The 23,312-nt window shown below is 37.6% G+C and overlaps 1 protein-coding gene across 4 annotated transcripts in view; it reads left to right on the top strand.

Moving 5' to 3' along the window:
* Nucleotides 1-23,312, top strand: part of FCHSD2 (FCH and double SH3 domains 2) — a 295,400-nt gene that overhangs the window by 169,069 nt on the left and 103,019 nt on the right. The window lies entirely within an intron of this gene.

Below are 23,312 nucleotides of genomic sequence, written 5' to 3'. Positions count from 1 at the left end.
AAGTAAAAGAAAAGGGGCAGAGAAGAAAATCTTTTTTAAACTTCTTCCAGATTTCACCTGTCACTGCATAGAGTGTATCTCATTTTCTCCTGTCTTCTTAAGGACCCAAACATTTGATTATTCTGTTTTTCTCTTATATTTTCAACCCATGCTTTTCAAATATTGTTTTTAATGACTATTGAAACACATTAATTGAATTGCTTGCTTTATAGATCAGAATCTTTGAGAAAGGGGATGCAACAGGAGTGGGTGATCTTTTCTTCTACAGGGCCTCTGGGAAAGAGATAAACTCTGTCTAGAAACTGTAAGTTCTTTCCTTGAAAGTAGACAGGACATTTCCTGATACCTTCAGGGAAAAATGGGAGTCATAGAGTCAAACTGGGCTAAGAAGTATCCAGTTGCAAAATGTTTTCTTCCCTTTCTGTTCATTGCCTGAATTCCCCTTTTCCTAGCTTCTGTCCTGTTTTGAATTCCACTGGTTAGAACATGGGTGGTAAGAGAGACAAGGGATTGTTTTGACATCCCAGATGAGAGCTCTGTTTACATTTCCCAATAAAATGTTAGACCTAGAGGTTTAGGCATTTTAGTATCTTATTAGGTGTACATAGCCCTTCAGATTTACAAGAAGCAACTGGAGACTTAACCTCCCATTTTACCATGCTTTCTCTAGGGAAATATATATGTCTACTCAGTCTTAGAGAACCCATTTATTAAAGAAGATACTCAGTACAGTTTACATTTAAAGTTGTGATTCCCTGTATACTGCCCACTTTTAAAGCTGTTAACTATATATTTCCCCTTTGAATACTTTAAAATGAACATACTGGTTAAGCAGCAGCAAGAATAAAATCTTTATGTTTTTTAAATTGAATCCTCAGGCTAAAAAAACCCTGTGGCCTTTGATAAACTGGGAAAGGTACAGTATTATTTTGGGGGGGTGTATCTTCTGCCCAATACAAAGAGGAAGTTAATGGGCCTGGCCAGCTCTCAGATTATATATCTTTGAACTTGCTTTGAAGTCCTAATGCAGATATTTGATCGGCATTGGTTAGGTTATGCTTCAGATTACTCATTTCAATCGACATTGTAAGGTACTGGAATGATAAAAATAGAGGCTGGAGTCCTCTTTTGTCCCTTAAAAATAGATATATTCTCATAGACAGATATATTCTCAGTTTTCATGTTGTGTATGTGTGAATTCATTTTCTTCCTCATGTTAACGCTGTAGTCTGCAGTATTTGAAAACTGTCATCAGTCATATTGTCAGCTGCTGAGTGAGTTTCTATCATTGAATTGACAGTGGCTCTTAGTACCTTTCTTAGAAAAGTCTTGTTTTCTGAATTGTTGTTAAGGTTATGATGCCCTAGCTAGGATCTTTTTAAACAAATTCTATGGATACTTTTGAGGCAGGAGGTTTGATTCTTGGGTTTAATCATAAACATTTAATAGTCACTTACAATGTGGTAGATACTGGACTACACTTTGGGAAGAAGCAGAGATGAGAAAGACACTCTTTATCTTCAAAGAGCTCAGTCCGGTGGAAGAAAGAAAAATATATAGAAATGATTACAAATTAGAACAATGAAGCCCCGCATCGGGCTCTCTGCTCAATAGGGAGCTTGCTTCTTACTCTCTCTCTCTGCCTGCCTCTCTGCCTACTTGTGAGTTCTGTCTGTCAAATAAATAAATAAAATCTTAAAAAATAATGAAATTACTTATTGGTGGAAGACCATAATTAGTAATATTAACAACTATTCCTTTTTTTCCTTTGATTGCTCAGTATTACTCTGGCATTATCCTAATCATTTTAGGCATATTATCCTTTATCATTTTTTTCTTTATCTTAGTTAGAATTCATAGTCCATTATTTAAATACCATTCTAGCCTATAAATGGAATGAAATGAAATTCCAACCCAGGATGAACCCAGATAACCTCTTTCTTTGTACCTGAATCCAAGTAGCCAAGTACTACTGAAAACAGTCTTTAAAAAGAACACATTTATGTTCATAAATTAATGTGGAATCAGTCTCAAGTGGACCCTGAGCATTTGGGTCCATTTGGTCATTTCCTTGGTTGACACCCTAATATTTTTAACATTTCTTTCAACTTTTTCCCATCTCAAACCTCGAATTTACCTCTTCTCTTTCACACTTAGCAAGTGGTCTTTCTTCCTAATTTACGGAGAATACAAGCCACTAAAAGGGAACTCCATTATTTTCCCATTACCTGCCTTCATGTGTGTTCAAGATTCCTCCAAGGAACCTCAACAACAGAGTTGTTTCTCCTGTCTAAAGATGATCCTTTCACCTTGGTTTTGGATAAAGCCTTTTCAGGATCAAAACAACTATTCTATTTTCTTACATATCTTGGACATTGTATTCTTAGGTTAAAAGTGTAGAAGAAAAAAAAATGCTGGAGAGTGAGAGCGAAGTAACTGTTTGGTGTCCAGCATGGCCAGGTGCTGTCTAGGTACTTTAAATACCTTCTTTCGTTTAGTTTTCTTAACATCTTTCGAGCTAAATATCATTATCCCTGTTCTGCAAATCATATAGCAGAGCCGTCAGTGAGGTTCAGTGAATGTGTATATATTCAGGACTTAAAGTCTCTGTGACTTCAGAGCCTGTGTTCTTTACTAGATACCGCACTGTTTCCTACATTGCATTCCAATCTTCTTTTTTTTTTTTAGCTTTATACATTATTTTATTTTTTGTGTGTTTATCTTTTTATTTTCTTTAATTTTTTAAAAAGTTTTATTTTTTTTTCAGTGTTCCAAAATTCATTGTTTATGCACCACATCCAGTGCTCCATGCAGTACATGCCCTCCATAAGACCCACCACCAGGCTCATCCAACCTTCCACCCTCCTCCCCTCCAAAACCCTTGGTTTGTTTCCCAGAGTCCACAGTCTCTCATGTTTGTCTCCCCCTCCGATTTCCCCTCTCCATCTGCCCATGTCCTCCGTGTTTTTCCTTATGCTTCACAAGTAAGTGAAACCATATGATACTTTACTCTCTCTGCTTGACTTTTTTAACTCAGCATAATCTCTTCCAGTCCCGACTATGTTGATAAAAAAGTTGGGTATTCATCCTTTCTCATGGAGGCATAATACTCCATTGTATATATGGACCATATCTTCTTTATCCATTCATCTGTTGAAGGAAGGACATCTTGGCTCTTTCCAAAGTTTGGCAACTGTGGCCACTGCTGCTATGAACATTGGGGTACAGATGGCCCTTCTTTTCACTACATCTGTATTTGGGATAAATACCCAGTGGTGCAATTGCAGGGTCATAGGGAAGCTCTATTTATAGTTTCTTAAGGAATCTCCACACTGTTTTCCAAAGTGGCTGCAACAACTTGCATTCCCACCAACAATGTAAGAGGTTTCCCCTTTCTCCACATCCTCTCCAACACATATTGTTTACTGTCTTGTTGATTTTGGCCATTCTAACTGGTGTCAGGTGGTATCTCAATATGGTTTTGATTGAGTCTCCCTGATAGCTACTGATGATGAACATTTTTTCATGTGTCTGTTAGCCATTTGCATGTGTTCTTTGGAGAAGTGTTGGTTCATGTCTTCCCCCATTTTTTGACGTGATTATCTGTTTTGTGTGTGTTGAGTTTGTGGAGTTCTTGATAGATCTTGGATATCAGCCCTTTGTCTATAGTGTCATTTGCTAATATCTTCTCCCATTCTGTGGGTTGCCTCTTTGTTTTGTTGTTTGTTTCCTTTGCTGTGCAGAAGCTTTTGATTTTGATGAAGTCCCAAAATTTCATTTTTGCTTTTGTTTCCTTTGCCTTTGGAGACATGGCTTGAAAAAAGTTGCTGCTGGGGCGCCTGGGTGGCTCAGTGGGTTAAGCCACTGCCTTCGGCTCAGGTCATGATCTCAGGGTCCTGGGATCGAGTCCCGCATCGGGCTCTCTGCTCAGCAGGGGGCCTGCTTCCCTTCCTTTCTCTCTGCCTGCCTCTCTGCCTACTTGTGATCTCTCTCTGTCAAATAAATAAATAAAATCTTTTTAAAAAAATTAAAAAAAAAAGTTGCTGCGGCTGATGTTGAAGAGGTTACTGCCTATGTCCTCCTCTAGGATTCTGAAGGATTCCTGCTTCATGTTGAGGTCTATTATCCATTTCAAGTTTATCTTTGTGTATGGTATAAGAGAATGGTCGAGTTTCATTCTTCTACACATAGCTGTTCAATTATCCCAACACCTTTTATTGAAGAGACTTTGTCTTTTTCCCACTGTGTATTTTTTCCTGCTTTGTTGAAGATTATTTGACCATAGAGTTGAGGGTCCATATCTGGGCTCTCTGCTCTGTTCCACTGGTCTATCAGTCCCATGCTGTCTTGGTGATCACAGCTTTGTAGTAAAACTTGATATGGGGCAAATATTTATGCCCCCAATACGGGCGCAGCCAACTACATAAGACAACTGTTAATCAAGATAAAGGGTCATATTGATATGAATACATTAATAGTAGGGGATCTTAACATGCCATTCTCAGTAATAGATCATCCAAGCAGAAAATCAATAAAGAAACAAGAGCATTGAATGACACATTGGATCAGATGGACCTCATAGATATATACAGAATATTCCACCCTAAAACAACAGAATACTCATTCTTCTCAAGTGCACATGGAACTTTCTCCAGAGTAGACCACATACTGGGTCACAAATCAGTGAGAGTGAGATTATTCCCTGCATATTCTTAGACCACAATGCTTTGAAACTGGAACTCAACTACAAGAAAAAGTTTGTAAGGAATTCAAACACTTGGAATTTTAATACCACCCTGCTTAAGAATGTTTGGATCAACCAAGAAATCAAAGAAGAGCTTAAACAATTCATGGAAACCAATGAGAATGAAGACAGTTTGGTCCAAAACCTATGGAATACAACAAAGGCAGTCCTAAGGGGGAAATACATAGCCATCCAAGCCTCACTCAAAAAAATTGAAAAATCCAGAATACACCAGCTCTCTTTATACCTTAAAGAACTGGAAAATCAAAAATTAAGCCAACCCCACAAACGAGAAGGAAATAATCAAGATTAGAGCAGAGATCAATAAAATAGAAACTAGAGATACAGTAGAACACATCAATGAAACTAGAAGCTGGTTTTTGGAAAGAATCAATAAGATCAATAAACCACTGGCCAAACTAATCCAAAAGAAAAGAGAGAGGACCCAAATTAATAAAATTATGAGTGAAAAGGGAAAGATCGGGGCGCCTGGGTGGCTCAGTGGGTTAAGCTTCTACCTTCGGCTCAGGTCATGATCCCAGGGGCCTGGGATCGAGTCCCGCATAGGGCTCTCTGCTCAGCAGGGAGCCTGCTTCTCCTCATCTCTCTCTCTGTCTGTCTCTCTGCCTATTTGTGATCTCTCTCTCTGTCAAATAAAAAAATAAAATCTTAAAAAAAAAAAAAAAGAAAAGGGAAAGATCATGACTAACACCAAGGAAATAGAAAAAAATCATCAGAAATTACTATCAACAGTTACATCCCAGTAAGTTAAGCAACCTAGGTGAAATGAATGCATTACTGGAAACCTATAAACTTCTAAAACTGAATCCGGAAGAAATTGACAACCTGAGTAGACCAATATCTAGTAATGAGATTGAAGCAGTGACCAAAAACCTCCAAAAACAAGAGCCCAGGACCTGATGGATTCCCTGGAGAATTCTACCAGACATTCAGAGAAATAATATCTATTTTCCTGAAGCTGTTTCAAGAAGTAGAAACAGAAGGAAAACTTCCAGTCTCTTTTTATGAAGCCAGCATTACTCTGATTCCCAAACCAGGCAAAGACTCCACCAAAATGGAAAATTTCAGACCAATATCACTGATGAATATGGATGCCAAGATTCTCAACAAGATCCTAGCTAAGAGGATCCAACAGTACATTAAAAAGATTATCCACCATGACCAGGTAGGATTTATCTATGGGATACAAGGGTGGTTCAACATTCACAAATCAGTGTAATAGAACAAATCAATAAGAGAAGAGAGAAGAACCACACGGTCCTCTCAATTGATGCAGAAAAAACATTTGACAAGATACAGCATCCATTCCTGATTAAAACGCTTCAAAGTATAGGGATAGAGGGAACATTCCTCAACTTCATAAAATCTATCTATGAGAAACCCACAGCAAATATCACTCTCAATGGGGAAAAGCTGACAGCCTTCTCTTCTGGCTGCTGGGAAGTAAGGTAGTTTGTTTCTCAAAATTCCTTTTTTTGTAGCATATTTTTGTATCATAAATTTCAAAAATATCGTAAACTAATATTTTATAAGCTTGTAGTATATTCTTAGTAGTTTGGATAGGGAAGGATGAAACACAGTGCATCAAAGTAGAAAAGGGAAGGAATGTCCAGCTAATGAGAATTTGGAAAGTTTAATAATACTAGGACAAGATGATAATTGGGCAAAGTGATAAAATTAAACATCATCTTTCTATGTGAAATAAATCTAGAAAATATAATATGGCATATCTTTTGCAGATACTTGTTTTGGTTAAGTGAGGAGAAAGTCATTATTGGTAACCAAGTCCCTTACTCATATGGCTTTTCCAGTTAACCTCTAATTATTCTGAGAGTTTTCCTAATTCACATGTGGGATTATGGAACTCCTTTTTTTTTTTTTTTTAAAGTCAAGACTCTTTTGGTTTCCCTGCCGAATAATTCTCTAGCTGTTGTACTTCTCTTTCACCCAGTGTTTGTTCACTTTATAAATTATCATGGAAGCTCCACATCTCTGCTTCTATTACTTTGCATCCTCTTTCTTTATGTCCTCTTTCTTAGAGTAATCATTTGGCCCAATTTTTATGAATATTCTATCAATCCCAATTCTATTTGTTAACCTTACCCTTACTATTATCCATGGTTTGCCTTTCCATCAGTGGCTGCAATTTTCTAAACTGGAGGCAGCTCTTTGTTCCCTTGAGTAAGTGCCCCGTTTCAGATGACAACTGCTATCAATCTGTCCTCCAGAGCGCTAAAGCTGCACCGTGCAGTATGGTAGTCCTTAGGTACATGCGACTGTTTTAAATAATTAAAAATAAGTAAAATCTTAAATTCTGTTCTGTACTCATAATACCCACATTTCAAGTGCTCCAGAGCTTCATGTGGCTAGTGGTCACATACTGCATAGTAGATATAGCATATTTCCGTCATCATGGAAAGTTCTGTTGGACGGCAATGCTCTAAAGGCTATTTAGTTTTTACTTATTTTCCTTCCATCCTTCTTTCTCTGGCTATCATCAGATCTGCTGATCATTTTTCTCAGTAACTATGACCATGATTATATATGTTATTTCAGAATTAATTGCTCCTTCGTTTGCACTCTATACTTGGAAATAAAATAGGGGTTGGCAAACATTTTCTGTAAAGTGCCTAATAGTAAATATTTTAGGTTTCTCTCTCACAACCATTCAGCCCTGACCTTGTCATTGACAACATGTAAACAAATGAATGGTTGGGTTCCAGTAAAACTTTATTTACAAAAATGGGTGTTGAGCTGGATTTGACTCACAGGCCTTAGTTGCCGATCCTTGGTATAGGACTTGAAACTGAATATGAAATTTTCAAATTAAGTACATTCAAAGGTTGATAAATACCCATTAACTCACCACTCAACTTTAGAAATGAAACAGTAACTAGTAAAATGGAAGCCTCCTATGTGACTCATCCTAAAATACATCTCTCTCATCCACCATGTTGTAACCGCTTTTCTGACGATATATAGTGTATCATACTCTGTGTCTTGCTTTTTGCCCACTAAATACTTTATTTGTGGATTAATACCAATTTTTTACCTTATTTATTCATTATCATTTTGCTATATAGTATTTCATTATGTATGTTTTATAAATTACTTATTGATGTTCTCAACTGAACTTTTTGTTGGTTTTGTTTTACTTATAAATGAAACAGTGCTGCTATTAAATGTTCTTGTATATATCTCCTGGTGTTCTTCTGCAAGAAGTCCTTAAACAAATATACCTAGGAGTGGTGTGTTCCAGCCACTTTACCGAAGAGTGTCAGATTGTGTTACAGCTCCTTTTATTATATATTTTAACATTGTTTGCATGTCATGTTAAACTCAGCACATATTTCAGTGTGTACTGGTGATAGGCATTTGGGGATTCAGAGGTGAATTAGACATGATCCATAGTCACTGAGCCAGCAATAAGGCTATAATTCTCCGGAGCAAAGGGCTTAAGACCTATGAGGTGGTAGATCTTTCCCTTGCTTTATTGGTTATGTTATACTTGGCTTCCTGTGACACAGAAGGAGAAAATCAGAATGCTTCTTGCCCATTTTTTAAAGCAAAAATTGCCCAAAATTATAAAGCGGTAATTTAAAAATATTTTTAGCATTTGAACAACTGCTACAGACTCCTGCATGGAATCCTTATATACAAAGCAGATGAAAGGAGACCGTTTGGTTAAAACTTGTGAGGCTGTTTCCCCTTTGTATGTTTTCTCCATTCCCTCTACCTGTGTATGTCGCCTTCTACTTACTTTGGGTTTGTGAGATATTACACTGAATACCAGGGCTTCTTGAAATAAAATTTGGAAACTGTTCTAAGATAGGATTTTCCAACTAGTAAATTTTTTATAGAATTCTAAGCTTTACCTAGGTGATTTCCTTGCTAGACGTTTTCAAAGTAATGTTTTAAAAATGTAAATCATGGGTGCCTGAGTGGCTCAGTTGGTTAAGCATCTGCCTTCAGCTCAGGTCATGATCCTGGAGTCCCGCGATCAAGTTCCATATTCAGCTCCCTGCTCAGCAGGGAGTCTGCTTCTGCTGACCTCTCTCCTCTCATGTTCTCTCTCATTCTCTCTCTCTCTCTCTCCCTCTCAAATAAATGAATAAAATCTTTTAAAAAATGTAAATCAGATCATGATAATCTACTGCTCACATCCTCTAGTGACAACTGAATATTCTGAATATTCTGGCTTAAGGACTTATCCTGGGGGGTGCCTGGGTGGCTCAGTGGGTTAAGCCTCTGCCTTCAGCTCAGGTCATGATCTCAGGGTCCTGGGGTCGAGTCCCACATTGGGCTCTCTGCTCGGCAGGAAGCCTACTTCTCCTCTCTCTTTGCCTGCCTCTCTGCCTACCTGTGATCTCTGTCTGTCAAATAAATAAATAAATAAAATCTTTGGAACAACAACAACAAAACTTTAAGGACTTATCCTGGGCTGGAGAATCAACAATAAATGAGGAGTTCTAAAGCAGAGAATACATAAAACTACTTATGGGAGTAGTGTATAAGGTGACAAGAGGCAAAAGGAGAAAACTTAAATTGGCTCTTTAGAGTCAACTTTATTAAGTTATAATTAATATAAAATAAAATGCATATATTTTAAGTATAGTGTTGGTTGAGTGTTGACACACATATATATATCCATGTAATTGCTGTCTTAATCATAATATATAGAATATTTCTGTCCCCAAAACTTCTCTCTTGTTCCTTTGCAGTTATATTTAGTTTATATCACTATGTAGTAAATCAGCCCAAACTTAGAGACTTCAAATTATCTCCATCTACTATTTCATAGTTTTTTAGTTTAAAAACCCAGGTGGGCTGAGCTGGGTCCTCTGCTTAGGATCTTACAAAGGCAGAACCTTGATTTTGATTTTGCCTGGACTGAGTTCTTCTCTGGAGTCTCTTGAGAGACTCTATTCCCAGGGTCATTCAGGTTGTTGACTTAAGTCCTTTTTTGCTTGATGGCTATAGGCTGAAAGTCACTCGGGTTGCTTTCAGGGCCATTCCACATGACTCCCTTTATCTCCCAACCAGCGCGTAAACTCTTGTTCATGTTTTCAATCTCTGACTTTCTCTTTTGCTACTAACCAGAGAAAATTTGGGGCTTTTAAAGGGCTCCTGTGATGAAATTAGGTCTACCAGATAATCTCTCTATTGCCATATAACATAACATTATCATAGGAATAATATTGCATTGTTCATTAATTTTTTCCACCCTCAGATTATGTAATGACAAGTGTTGTTGGGATAGTTTTATAATTCTGCTTCCCTCCGTAGTCCTGTATTTATTTTGTTAAATTTATTACTAAGTATGTCAATGTTACTTATAACCATTATGTTTTCATTTCATCTGTCAATTCTTTTTATTAATGTATAGAAATACAGTTGATTTTCATATATTGACTTATGGCAGTTACTATGTTACTCTGCATAACAGATTACTGAAAAGCTTAGTGGCTTTAAACAACACAGGTATTTATTTTTCCCTTGAATCTATACTTTGGACAGAGCTCAGTGAGGATAACTTATCTCTGTACCATTCCACATCAGCTAGAGCAGCTTAAAGGCTAGCAGCTGAATTCTTCTGAGAGTGTGCTTTCTCCCATGTTTAGTGCTTGGTGTTCCATGTTGGCTGAGACTCTGGGGGGCTGTCAGCTGGAGTTTCTGCACATGGCTTCTCTGTGTTGCCTGGGCTTCTTCTCCGTGTTGGGTTCCAAAGACAAATTATGTGAGGAGGGGAAGGAGGCTGGCCAGGCAATATTGCCTTTTATGAAATAGTCTCAAAGGTCATAGAATTTCTTTTCTGCATTCCGTTCGTCAAAGCAGTTACAAGGTTCAACCCAAGATCAAGAGGGTTGTTGGGATAGATTCTGCTTCTTAGTGCAGTATGGCAAAGTTATGGAAGAAGAGGTGGCACCAGAAATATTGCTCTGACTGTATTTTGGCAAATGCAATCTGCTACATGACCTTTTATCCTGCAGTCTTCCTCAATTCACTTATTCTAGTAGCTTTTTTTGTGGATTCTTTACAGTTTTAAATAACCATGATCATGTCATGGTTTATTTCTGTCTTTTTTCTTAAAGATTTTATTTATTGCGAGAGAGAGAGAGAGAATGCACGCACACAGGCAAGGAAGGGACAGAGGGAGAGGGAAAAGCAGACTCCCCGCTGAGCAGAGAGCCCAATGCAGGGCTCCATCTCAACACCCTGGGACCATGACCTGAGCCATGGGCAAATGCTTATCCACCTGAGCCACCCAGGCACACCCATTTCTGTATTTCTAATCTAGAAATCTTTTTATTTCTTGCCTTATTCTATTGACTAGGATCCTTAGTACAGTGGTGAATAGAAGTGGTTTGAGTTGATATCCTTGTCTTTTTCTGAGATCTTTTGGGGAAAGTAAAAAACCAACTTTTGAAGAATTATTTTGGTAAAATACACAAAACATTAAATTCTCCATTTTATTTTTTTATTTTTTTTTAAGATTTTATTTCTTTATTTGACAGATAGAGATCACAAGTGGGCAGAGAGGCAAGCAGAGAGAGAGAGAGGAGGAAGTAGGCTCCCAGCTGAGCAGAGAGCTGGACTCAAGGCTCTATCTCAGGACTCTGGGATCATGACCTGAGCCGAAGGCAGAGACTTTAACCCACTGAGCAACCCAGGCGCCCCTAAATTCTCCATTTTAACCATTTCCTTTTTTTTTCTTTTCAATTCCAGTTTCATTAGCATATCGTGTTATATTAGTTTCAGGTGTACAATATAATGATTCAACAATTCTATACATTAGTCAGTGTTCATCATGATAAGTGCACTCTTAATTTTCTTTATCTCCTCTCTGGTAACCATCAGTTTGTTCTCTATAGTTAAAAGTTTGTTTTTTGGTTAGTCTCTTTTTTTCTTTGTTTTGTTTCTTAAATGCCCCATATGAATGAAATTGTATGGTATTTGTCTTTCTCTGACTTACTTCACTTCACATTATCCATGTTGTTGCAAATGGCAATATATCATTCTTTTTGTGGCTGAGTATATTCCATTGTGTATGTTTACCACATCAATCAGTGGATGCGTGGCTGCTTCCATAATTCGACTATTGTAAGTAATGCTGCAGTAAACATAGGGGTGCATGTATCTCTTCAAATTAGTGTTTTTGTATTCTTTGGATAAATACCCAGTAGTGGAATTAATGAATCATATGGTAATTTTGTTTTTAATTTTTTGAAGAACCTTCACGCTGTTTTCTACAGTGGCTACACCGGTTTGCATTCCAACCTTCAGTAAATGAGGGTTATTTTTCCTCCACATCCTCACCAATACTTGTTGTTTCTTATGTTTTTGATGTTAGCCATTCTGACAGGTATGAAGTGATACCTCATTGTGGTTTTGATTTGCATTTCCCTGATGATCAGTGATACTGAGCATCTTTTCATGTGTCTGTTGGACATCTCTATGTATTCTTTGGAAAAATGTCTCTTCATGTCTTTGCCCATTTTTAAATTGGATTATTTGGGTTTTTTATGTTGTGTAAGTTCTTTATATATTCTGGATGCTGACCCTTTGTCAGGTCATTTGCAAATATCTCCTCCTGTTCAGCAGGTTTTCTTTTAGTTTTTTTGACTGTTTCTTTGCTGTTCAAAAGCTTTTTAATTTGATGTACTCTGTGTAGTTTATTTTTGCTTTTGTTTCCATGCTTCAGGAGACATATCTAGAAAAATGTTGCTGCTACTAATATCAGAGAGGTTACCACCTGTTCTCTTCTAGGATTTTTATGGTTTTTTGCCTCACATTTAGGTCTTTAATGCATTTTGAGGTTATTTTTGTGTATGGTGTAAGAAAGTGGTCCAATTTCATTCTTTTGCAAGGGGCTGTCCATTTTTCCCTGTGCCATTTGTTAAAGAAACTTTTACCCACTGCATATTCTTGCCTCCTTTGTCAAAGATTAATTGATTAATTAATCATGGGTTTATTTCTAGATTTTCCATTTTGTTCCATTGATCTATGTGTCGCTTTTTGTGCCAATGCCATATTGTTTTGGTTACTACACCTTTGAAGTGTATATTCAAATCTGAGATTGTAATACTTCCACTTTTGTTCTTTTTCAAGACTACTTGGGCTATTGTGACCTTTTGTGTTTCCATAAAAATTTTAGGATTGTTTGTTCTAGTTCTGTGAAAAATGCTATTAGTATTTTGATAGGGATTATTTTTAAGATTTTATTTACTTGAGAGAGAGAGAGAACATGAGCAGGGGGAGGGGCAGAAAGAAAGGGAGAAGGATACTCCCCACTGAGCAAAAGCACTACATGGGGCTCAGTGCCAGGACCTTGAGATCGTGATCTGAGCCAAAGTCAGACGCTTAACTGACTGAGCCACCCAGGTGCCCCGTGACAGGGATTGCATTAGATCTGTAGATTGCTCAGTATGGACAATCAATCTGTAGATTAATGGTATGGACATTTTAACAATGTTTGTTCTTCCAATCCATAGCATATAATATCTTTCCATTTGTTTGTGTCATCTTCAGTTTCTTTCATTGTTCTTTTATAGTTTCTAAAGTATAGGTCTTTTTACATCTGTGGTTAAGTTTATTCCTAGGTATTTTATGATGTTTGGTGCAGTTGTAAATGGGATTATTTTCTTAATTTTCTCTTTCTGCTTCTTCATTATTAGTGTATAGAAATGCAGTGGTTTTCTGTATTTTGATTTTGTATCTTGTGACCTTACTGAATTCATTTATCAGTCTAGTAGTCTTATGGTGGAGTCTTTAGGGTATTTTATATATAGTATCATGTCATCTACAAATAGTGAAAGTTTTACTTCTTCCTTACCAATTTGGATGCCTTTTATTCCTTTTTCTTGTTTGATTGCTCTGGCTAGGACTTCCAGTACTTAGTTGAATAAAAGTGGTGAGAAGAGACATCCTTGTCTTATTTCTGATCTTCGGGGAAAAGGTTTCAGTTTTTCATCATTGAGTATGATATTAGCTGTGGGTTTTTCATATTTGACCCTTACTATATTAGAGGTTTGTTCCCTCTAAACCTACTTTGTTGGCAGTTTTTATTACAAATGGAAATTCTACTTTGTCAGATGCTTTTTCTGCATCTGTTGAAATGATCATATGGTTTTTATTCTTTTTCTTGTTGATGTATCATGTTGATTGATTTGTGAATGTTGAACCACCTTTGCCCCTCAGGAATAAATCTCACCTGATCATGGTAATGATTTTTTTTAAATGTATTTTTGGATTTGGTTTGCTAATATTTTGTTGAGGATTTTTGCATCTATGTTCTTCATAGATATTGACCTGTAGTTCTCTTTTTTTGTGGTGTCTTTATCTGGTCTTAGTATCAGGGTGATGTTGGTCTCCTAGACTGAATTTGAAAGCTTTTCTTCATCTTCTATTTTTTGGACTATTTTGAGAAGAATAGGTATTAACTTGTCTTAAATGTTTGGCAGAATTCACCTGTGAAGCTGTTTGTTCCTGGAGTTTTGTTCCTTGGGAGTTTTTTTGATTCCTGATTTAATTTTGTTGATGGTAATCAGTCTGTTCAAGTTTTCTATTTCTTCCTGATTCCATTTTGGGAGGTTATATGTTTTTAGGAACTTACCCATTTCTTCTAGGTTGTCCAATATGTTGGCATATAAGTTTTCATAATATTCTTATGTACTCCTTTGTATTTCTGTGGTGTTGGTTGTTATTTCTCATGTTTCATTTCTCATTTTGTTTATTTGAGTCTCCTCTCTCTCTCTCTCTTTTTTTTTTTTTTTTTGATGAGTCTAGCTAAAGGTTATCAATTTTTTTGATCTTTTCAAAGAACCAGCTCCTGGTTTCATTGATCTCTTTTCTTCTTTTTTACTTCTATTTTGTTTATTTCTGCTCTCTTCTGTATTATTTTCTTCCTTCTACCGGTTATGGGTTTTGTTCTTTTTTAGCTCTTTTATGTGTAAAATTGGGTTGTTTATTTGAGATTTTTTTTTTTTGCTTCTTGGGATAGGCCTGTGTTGCTATAAACTTCCCTCATAGAATAGCCATTACTGCATCCCAAAGGTTTGGACCATTGTGCTTTCATTTTCATTTTTCTCTGTGTATTTTTTTATTTCCTCTTTGATTTCTTGATTGACCCATTCATCGTTTAACAGCATATTATTTAACATCCATGTATTCTTGTTCTTTCCAGATTTTTTTCTTGTGGACTTCTCATTTCATAGTGTTGTGGCCAGAAAAGATGAATGATAAGACTTTTTAATCTCTTTGAATTTCTTGAGACTTATTTTGTGCACTAAAATGTGATCCGTTCTGGAGAGTGTGCCATGTGCACTTGAATGTATATTCTGCTGTTTTAGATGGAATGTTCTGTGTATATCTGTTAGAACCATCTAGTCCAATGTGTCATTCAGAGCCACTTTTTCCTTACTGATTTTCTGTTTGGATGGTCTATCCATTGATGTAAGTGGGGTGTTAAAGTCCCCTACGGTTACTGTATTACTATCATTTACTTCCTTTATATTTGTTATTAACTGCTTTATATATTTGAGTGTTCCCACATTAGGCGCATAAATATTTACAATTGTTATATCTTCTTGTTGGGTTATTCTGCTTATGAATATATAGTGTCCTTCTTTTTCTATTTTTACAGTCTTTGTTTTAAAGCCTATTTTGGGGGGCACCTGGGTGGGTCAGTTGGTTAAAGCCTCTGCTTTCTGCTCAGGTCATGATCTCAGGGTCCTGGGATCGAGCCCCGCATTTGGCTCTCTGCTCAGCAGGGATCCTGCTTCCCCGTCTCTATCTGCCTGTCTCTTTGCCTACTTATGATCTCTGCCTGTCAAAATAAATAAATAAAATATTTTTTTAAAAAGTCTATTTTGTCCAGTAGAAGTATTGCTACTCTGGCTTTCTTTTTCCTTCCATTTGCATGATAAATGCTTTTCCATCCCCTCACTTTCAATTTGCATGTGTCTTTAGGTCTGAAACGAGTCTCTTGTAGACAGCATATTGTTCGGTCTTGTTTTTTAATCCATTTCATCACCCTATGTCTTTTGATTGGAGCGTTTAGCCTCTTTACTTTCAAAGTAATTATTGGTAAGTGTGTACTTAATGCCATTTTGTTATTTGTTTTATGTTTGTTTTGTAGTTCTTGTTTGTCCCTTTCGTCTCTTGTTCTCTTTTCTCACAGTTTGCTGGCTTTATGTAGTGGTATAATTGGATTCCTGTCTATTTTTTGTGTGTCTATTAGTGGTTTTTGATTTGTAGTTATCATTAAGTTTGTATATAAAAACTTCTGCATAGAGTAGTCAATATATTAAGTTAATGGTCCTTTAAGTGTGAACTCTTTTCTTCTTCTTCAAGTTTTTATTTAAATTCCAGTTAGTTAATAAACAGTGTAATATTAGTTTCAGATGTAGAATTAGTGATTCAACACTTCCATACAATATCCACCAACTGTCACAACCAGTGCACTCCTTAATCCCCATCACCTATTTAACCTATCCCCCCACCTTCTTCCCCTCTCATAACCATCAGTTTATTCTCTATAATTAGGAGTCTGTTTCTTGGTACCTCTCTCTTTTCTCTCCCTGTGTTCTTTTGTTTTGTTTCTTAAAATTCCACATATGAGTGAGATTATATGTTATTTGTCTTCCTCTGACTGACTGAATAGCAACATGCAAAAGAACGAAATTGGACCACTTTCTTACACCATACACAAAAATAAATTCAAAATGGATTAAAGACTTAAATGTGAACAGGAAACCATTAAAATCCTAGAGGAAACACAGGCTGTAACCTCTTTGACATTGGCTATAGCAGCTTCTTACTAGGTATGTCTCCTGAGGCAAAGGAAACAAAAGCAAAAGTAAACTATTGGGAACTTCATCAGAATAAGAAGCTTCTGCACAGCAAAGGAAACAATCAACAAGACTAAAAGTCAGCCTACAGAATGGGAGAAGATATTTGCAAATGATATATCTGATAACACCCAGAAACAAATAATCCAGTTAAAAAATAAGCAGAGGATATGAATAGATATTTTTCCAAAGAAGACATACAGATGGCCAGTAGACACATGGCCTTTACATTTTAGATATGTGAATCCCCTGATCTTTATAGATACACTTAATTTTATTGCTTTCCTCCTTCCTACTTTTCCTCCTTTAACTTATGTTGTTTGCTTTGCACTCAGAGTCCCTTTTAACATATCTTGTAGGGCTGGTTTACTGGTTATGAATTCCTTTTAACTTTTGTCTGGGAAACTCTTTATCTCTCCTTTTATTCTGAATGATAGCCTTGCTAGATAGAGTGTTCTTGGCTGCAGATTTTTTTCTTTTATCACTTTAACTATATCATGCCACTCTTCTGGCCTACAGAGTTCCTGCTAAAAAATCAGCTCATAGCCTTGTGGGATTTCCCTGATATGTAACTGTCTTGTTTGCTCTTGCTGCTTTTCAAATTCTCTTATCACTACTTTTTGCTGCTTTTATAACTATGTGTTTTGGTGTGGACCTTCTTTGGTTGATTTTGTTGGAGCCTCTCTTTGTCTCTTGGATCTGGATTTCTGCTTCCTTCCCCTGATTTGGGAAGTTTTCAGCTATTATTTCTTCAAATAAATTTTCTCTTTCTTTTTTTCTCTCTTCTCCTTCTGGGATCCCAATAATGTGATTGTTATTATGCTTGATGGTGTCCTTGTTCAGTTTGATTGCTTTCCATCACTTACTCCTCCTCCAATTCCATGATCCATTCTTCTACTTCCTCTTGTCTACTATTTATTCTATTTAGTGTATTTTAAATTTCAGTTATGAGTTCTTGATTTCTGACTGATTCTTTTTTATGCTTTTTCTCTTTGCTAAGGATTTCACTGAGGTCCTCCACTCTTTTTCAAATCAAGTGAGTGTCTTTATGATCATTACTGTAAATTATCTATCAGTCATATTACTTATCTCCATTTTGTTTAGGTCTCTCCTTATGATTCTGTCCTATTCTTCCATTTTGGACATACTTCTTCATCTTCTTAATTTGTCTAACTCTCTGTATCTGTTTCTTTGTGTTAGGAAAGTTAGCTACATCTCCTGCTGTTGAAAGTAGTGGCCTTATAAAGAAGAGATCCAGTAGTACCCTGTAATACAAGGTCACCTGTTCACCAGCACCTGGTACTTTAGGGGTATCTGTGTATATTGCATATGCCATACCCTTGTAGCTAAACTGCTTTTACCTTCAGTCAAGTCATCTGCAATGGCTCTCTTTGCCTGTAGTGGGCAGGATTTGGTCTCTGTGTAGTGGGCCAGTCTTGGGTCATTTTGGGCTTCAGTTGAGTTGGACCAGCCATTTGCTAGAGATAAATAGCACTGAAGTGCAGGGCACTTTCCCTGTACTATTTCCTGAGAGGCTTTTGTTGGTGGGTGGGGTCTGCAGTCAGACAGATAGCTGCCCCAGCCCACTGTTGGGGCCACAGCCTGACTAGTGTATGTGGTTTTCTTCTACCATCACTGGAACAGCAGTCACTTTGGACTGGTACTAGTCCTTGTCGGCACTACTTGGTCATTGCCAGGCTTGCAGCAACACGTTGAATGGGATTCAACCTAAAGTGTACTGGAAGGAGGCAGGTTTGCAAGGGAATATAGGGGAGAGGTGTTAGCAAAGTTTGCACAGGTCTGTGAGGGAGCTGCAGCTATCCAGAACTCTTGCCAAGACCGGCCTGGTTTGAGGGGGCAGATCTACAGAAGCGAGGGGGAAAGCATTCTGGTAGCAAGCTAGGTGGAGAATGTTGGCACTGAAATGGTTCTGCAGGTGTCCGTGCATCTAGGCTAGGGGAGGCACATGGCATCCACTAGCTCTTTCATTCTTGTAGAGATATTTCAACAATCGCTGCCCCTCCAGTGCATGCTCAGATTAGTAAATAACCGTTCCCATGTACCCCCAGATATTTCTCAAATTGCTGTTTCTATGCTTACCTCAGGGCTTCGTGCTATTTCTTTAGAGGTGGGGATTCAGTATTTTCTTGCCCTCAGGCCTTCCCAGAGCTGAGCCCACTGATTTTTTTTTAAAGTTCCAGGTGTTAATTTAAGCCAAAGATATTATGGGGATTTCTCTTCCCCACTCGAGTGCCCTGTGCCTGGGGTGTTTGGTGTGAGGGTTTGTCTCTGTACCCTCTCCAGCCCGCAGCATCCCTCCCATGGATAGCTCCATGGATCTGTTTAGCTCCCAACTGTGTGTCTCCACTCTCCCTACCCTCTTTGATGTGTCCCTTACATTTAGCTGTAGAGAGTTCTGCTAGTCTTCATGTTGTTTTCTGGATTGTTTACACTGATGTAGGATCTTACCTAGTTTTATCTGCGGGATGGTGAGCTGAGGATCCTCCTACTTGGCTGTCTTCTGCAGAAGTTTGATATGGACCTAACCATTTCTATATATACAGGTCATTGGCATTAGGTACATATACAGTATTATGCAGCTATCACCACCATCCATCTCCAGAACTTTTTCATCTTCCCAAACTGAAACTCCATGCCTGCTAAATGGTAACTCCCCATTCCTTTGTCCTTCTGACCCCTGAAAACCACTATTCTACTTCCTATATATGAATCTGACTAATGTTAATTATCTCATATAAGTGGAGTCATACAGTATTTGTCCTTTTATGTCTGCTTTATTCCACTTAGTGTAATGTCTTCAAGATTCATCTATATTATATCACGTGTCAGAATTCCACTCATTTTTTAAAAGATTTTATTTATTTATTTGACAGAGAGAGAGAGAGATCACAAGTAGGCAGAGAGGCAGGCAGAGAGAGAGGGGGAGGAAGAGAGGAAGGGAAGCAGGCTCCCTGCTGAGCAGAGAGCCTGATGCGGGGCTCGATCCCAGGACCCTGGGATCATGACCTGAGCCGAGGGCAGAGGCTTTAACCCACTGAGCCACCCAGGATCCCCAGAATTCCACTCATTTTTAAGGCTGCACTTTTATTATCTATCGTCCATTGCAATTAATTTTAAATGCCTCTTTACCAACAAAGTCAACTGAGCACTTTGTGAATCTTTGCTGTCAGGGACTTTACAAATTAGAAGTAGAACTAAGACATCTATGTAAGAAGACATCCAGCTACAATTGGATGTGACAATTGCAGTGACATGGCACACAGCAGGTGGTGATGATGTGCACGCCCTTGCTTCTTCCTCTTTCTCAACTCCATCTTCACGGGAGCAGCTGTGGTACCCGTGGTTCAGTAGTGGACATGTAGCTTTGTCCTTGCCCAGGAGCTGCACATCCTCAAGGTGTCCAGCCAGGAGATGCTCATCCAGATCAAGGCTCATGTAGCCTTGCTAGAGGGCATCACTCGAGAAAATCAAGTCGTGCTCCTGGCAGGCACACCCTAGAGGACGAGGCAGCTGTAGGTCAGTGTGGAGTGGAGGCTCTGACCACCCTGGAGACAAAATTCCTGGTTCCCTGGTTTTTTCTAGGAAAGTAAGGGAGCAGACTCCCAAGGTAGCCAAACAGAAAAAGGAGAAGACAGGCCAAGCCAGGTGGTGGATGCAGTACAACCAGCACTTTGTCAGTGTCGTGCCCACCTTCACAAGGAAAGAGCCCCAGTGCCAACTCAAGTCTGTTGTAATCCTGCCTCTCCCCGATAAAGCCACTTAGTTCAGTCAAAAAACAAACAAACAAACAAAAAACCCACCACAGTTTAAGAGCATGTAATAGTAATAGCTGTTATCTATGTAGCTTTTATTTCTTAGAGGGTTTACATTCATATTATCTCATTTAATCCTCAAGACAATCCTACATATGCATGAATAGCTTCCAGTTGAGTGTTTCTATGAATATAAGTGGTACAAATAGCTTCAGACCATCAAATCTCCCATGAATGTAAGATTCCTGACAGCAGATACCTTGTTTTGTTCCTTGTTTTATACCTACCACTCAAAATTGGTGTTGAATAAATAAAGAGATTACTGTGGTCTTTTGTCATGGAGGACCTTTCTCCATTGGAGAATTAACATCTTAGATAGCCCTTATATGGTGAGTAGGATGTCAGTAAGCTATGGTGGCTGAAGATGAGATTTCACAGGGATGGACTTGTATGAGCACTTATGAAAGTGATGTATAGCGGAAACCACTGGTTCCATTGGTCCTGGGGAGAGGCACGAAAATATTTACTAAGGCTACTAGCAATAGAGTTGTTGTTGGTCATATTTTTAAGATTTTTATTTATTTGAGAGAGAGCAAAAGAAAGAGCACAAGTGGCAGGGAGGAGCAGAGGGAGAGGGACAAGCAAACTGAGGACCTGAGATCATGACCTGAGCTAAAATCAAGAGTCAGATCTTGACCAACCAAGCCACCCAGGTGCCCTTCACAGTAGAGTTTTTAATGAAGCTTTAAAATATTTAACTTTGAAGAAAGAATTCTCAAATGCCATTAAAGTAGCTCTTTTTCTTTTAAATAGGTTAGAATGTGGATATTTGAGTATTTATTATCTTAGCTTTTTTATGCAGTTTTCTGTGAAGTATATTTTTCCATTGAATTTAATTATTTTTATTTTTTGCATGTAAGTCCCATTTTCCTATATTAGAAATATTGAATTGTTTTTACTCATTGGAATTGTGAACTGTTAGGCATCCAGTAATTTTCCTAGATTCTGTGATATATTTATTGTTGTTATTAAAAATTCGAAGTAGTGGACATTGATGGCATTAGCTTTGGGGTTAAGAAAAGAAGTGATACATGAACATTCAGAATCTTTAACTTTCTTAGCCATTTCTGGCCTTAGCAAGTTTTCTTTGTTTATAAATCACTTACCAAGACCTCTCCCTCTCTCTTTTTCCAACCATTTTGAAAAGGCAAATAGTATTCATTTTACTGGTATCTGGTGGCCTTTGATTAGATTCTCAGACTGATATAATGATGTCATAAAATATAATAGAGATTCTGTTCTATCACTGAGGTGCTTAGCTGTGGCTTAAATTATTCCCTGGCCAGAGACAGGTGTTTTTCTGAGAGTAGTGCCCTATTCCCATGGTGAAGGTCAGGTCTCACTTGTGTGTATTTGGTGATTATCTGGTATGACCAATGTGTAGGTTTTAAATTTTGTTCAGTAAAGAATTTAAACCTAAGAATTGTATTTCTTTATCACAAATAACATGTTATGGAGTTTACCAAGCTCCATTTTCAAAATGGCTTTACAATTTCTGACTTACATGAATGTTAGGTCATTCTAATTGTTTTCTTATTAATCAACACAACCATATTTCCTTGATTCTAAGATTTAGAGTTTTGTAATTTTTTAAAGATTTTACTTATTTAGAGAGTGTGGTAGGGGGAGTGGAGAGCGGGGCAGAGGAAGAGGGAAAATCTAAAGCAGACCCCACACCCGGTGCGGCACCCAACCTGGGACTCAGTTCCACAACCATGAGATCATGGCCTGAGATGAAACCAAGAGTTGGATGCTCAACCAACTGAGTCACCTGGCTGCCCCTAAGATTCAGTTTTTTAAAAAAACTTGTAATGTTTTTTATCAGCAGTGCGACTAACATTTTGCAATGTCTTAAAGAAAAAGAGTTTTTCCCAAATTTCCAGCTTGTACAAGGCACAGACAAAGATGGCAAAAAAGGTTTTTGATTAAAAAATTTACCTTCAGGGCGCCTGGGTGGCTCAGTGGGTTAAGTCGCTGCCTTCGGCTCAGGTCATGATCTCGGGGTCCTGGGATCGAGTCCCACATCGGGCTCTCTGCTCAGCAGGGAGCCTGCTTCCTCCTCTCTCTCTGCCTGCCTCTCTGCCTACTTGTGATCTCTCTCTGTCAAATAAATAAATAAAATCTTAAAAAAAAATTAAAAAAAAAATTTACCTTCAAGGGGTACCTGGGTGGTTCAGTCAGTTAAGCATCCAACTCTTAATTTTGACACAAGATGTGATCTCAGGGTCATGAGATTGAGCCCTGCGGTGGGGTCTTCATTCTGGACATGGAACCTGCTTGGGATTTTCTCCCTCTCTCTCTGCCCCCACAAACTGAAAAAAAAAAAAAACAAAAAAACAAAAAAAAACAAAAAAAACTCTACCCTTAAAAAATTAAGGAGAAGATTGGTCTTTATACATTTCTGTCTTTCTCTCTGTTTCTGTCAAACTCTTAAAATTAAGTGGCAGTTCAATTAGTAAACCTAAATGCCACTCATCTTTTCTGCACAGTTCATTAATCTTATTTTTATTCTAAATGTAAATACCTCTAAGCCAAATTAAATAAAATTATTCTAGTATCCCAGAAGGAATAGGTCTGTAGATGAAAATAATAAGTGTTGGGATGTACCTTATTCTCTATTCATAAAGTTTTTAAAGGAAATAAGTAGATTATTACCATTGAATTTAATATTCTGCACTGGAGAGTTCAAGTATTCACTTAGCCTTAACAAGTGATTATGAGGCTAAGTGATAATACCAGGTGTGCTCTTTCAAAGCAAATCTGTTTAAAAGGTAATAGTGTATATATATATGCATATATGTGTGTGTGTGTATAATAAAAACCATGTTTTTCATGTAAGATGAATCCTTACATGAGACTTTAATG

This window comes from Mustela putorius, unplaced genomic scaffold, assembly GCF_011764305.1.
Source record: "Mustela putorius furo isolate JIRA1106 unplaced genomic scaffold, ASM1176430v1.1 tig00003987_pilon_pilon_pilon, whole genome shotgun sequence".
Taxonomy (NCBI): Eukaryota; Metazoa; Chordata; class Mammalia; order Carnivora; family Mustelidae; genus Mustela; species Mustela putorius.
This window is presented reverse-complemented; position numbering and strand designations above follow the sequence as displayed.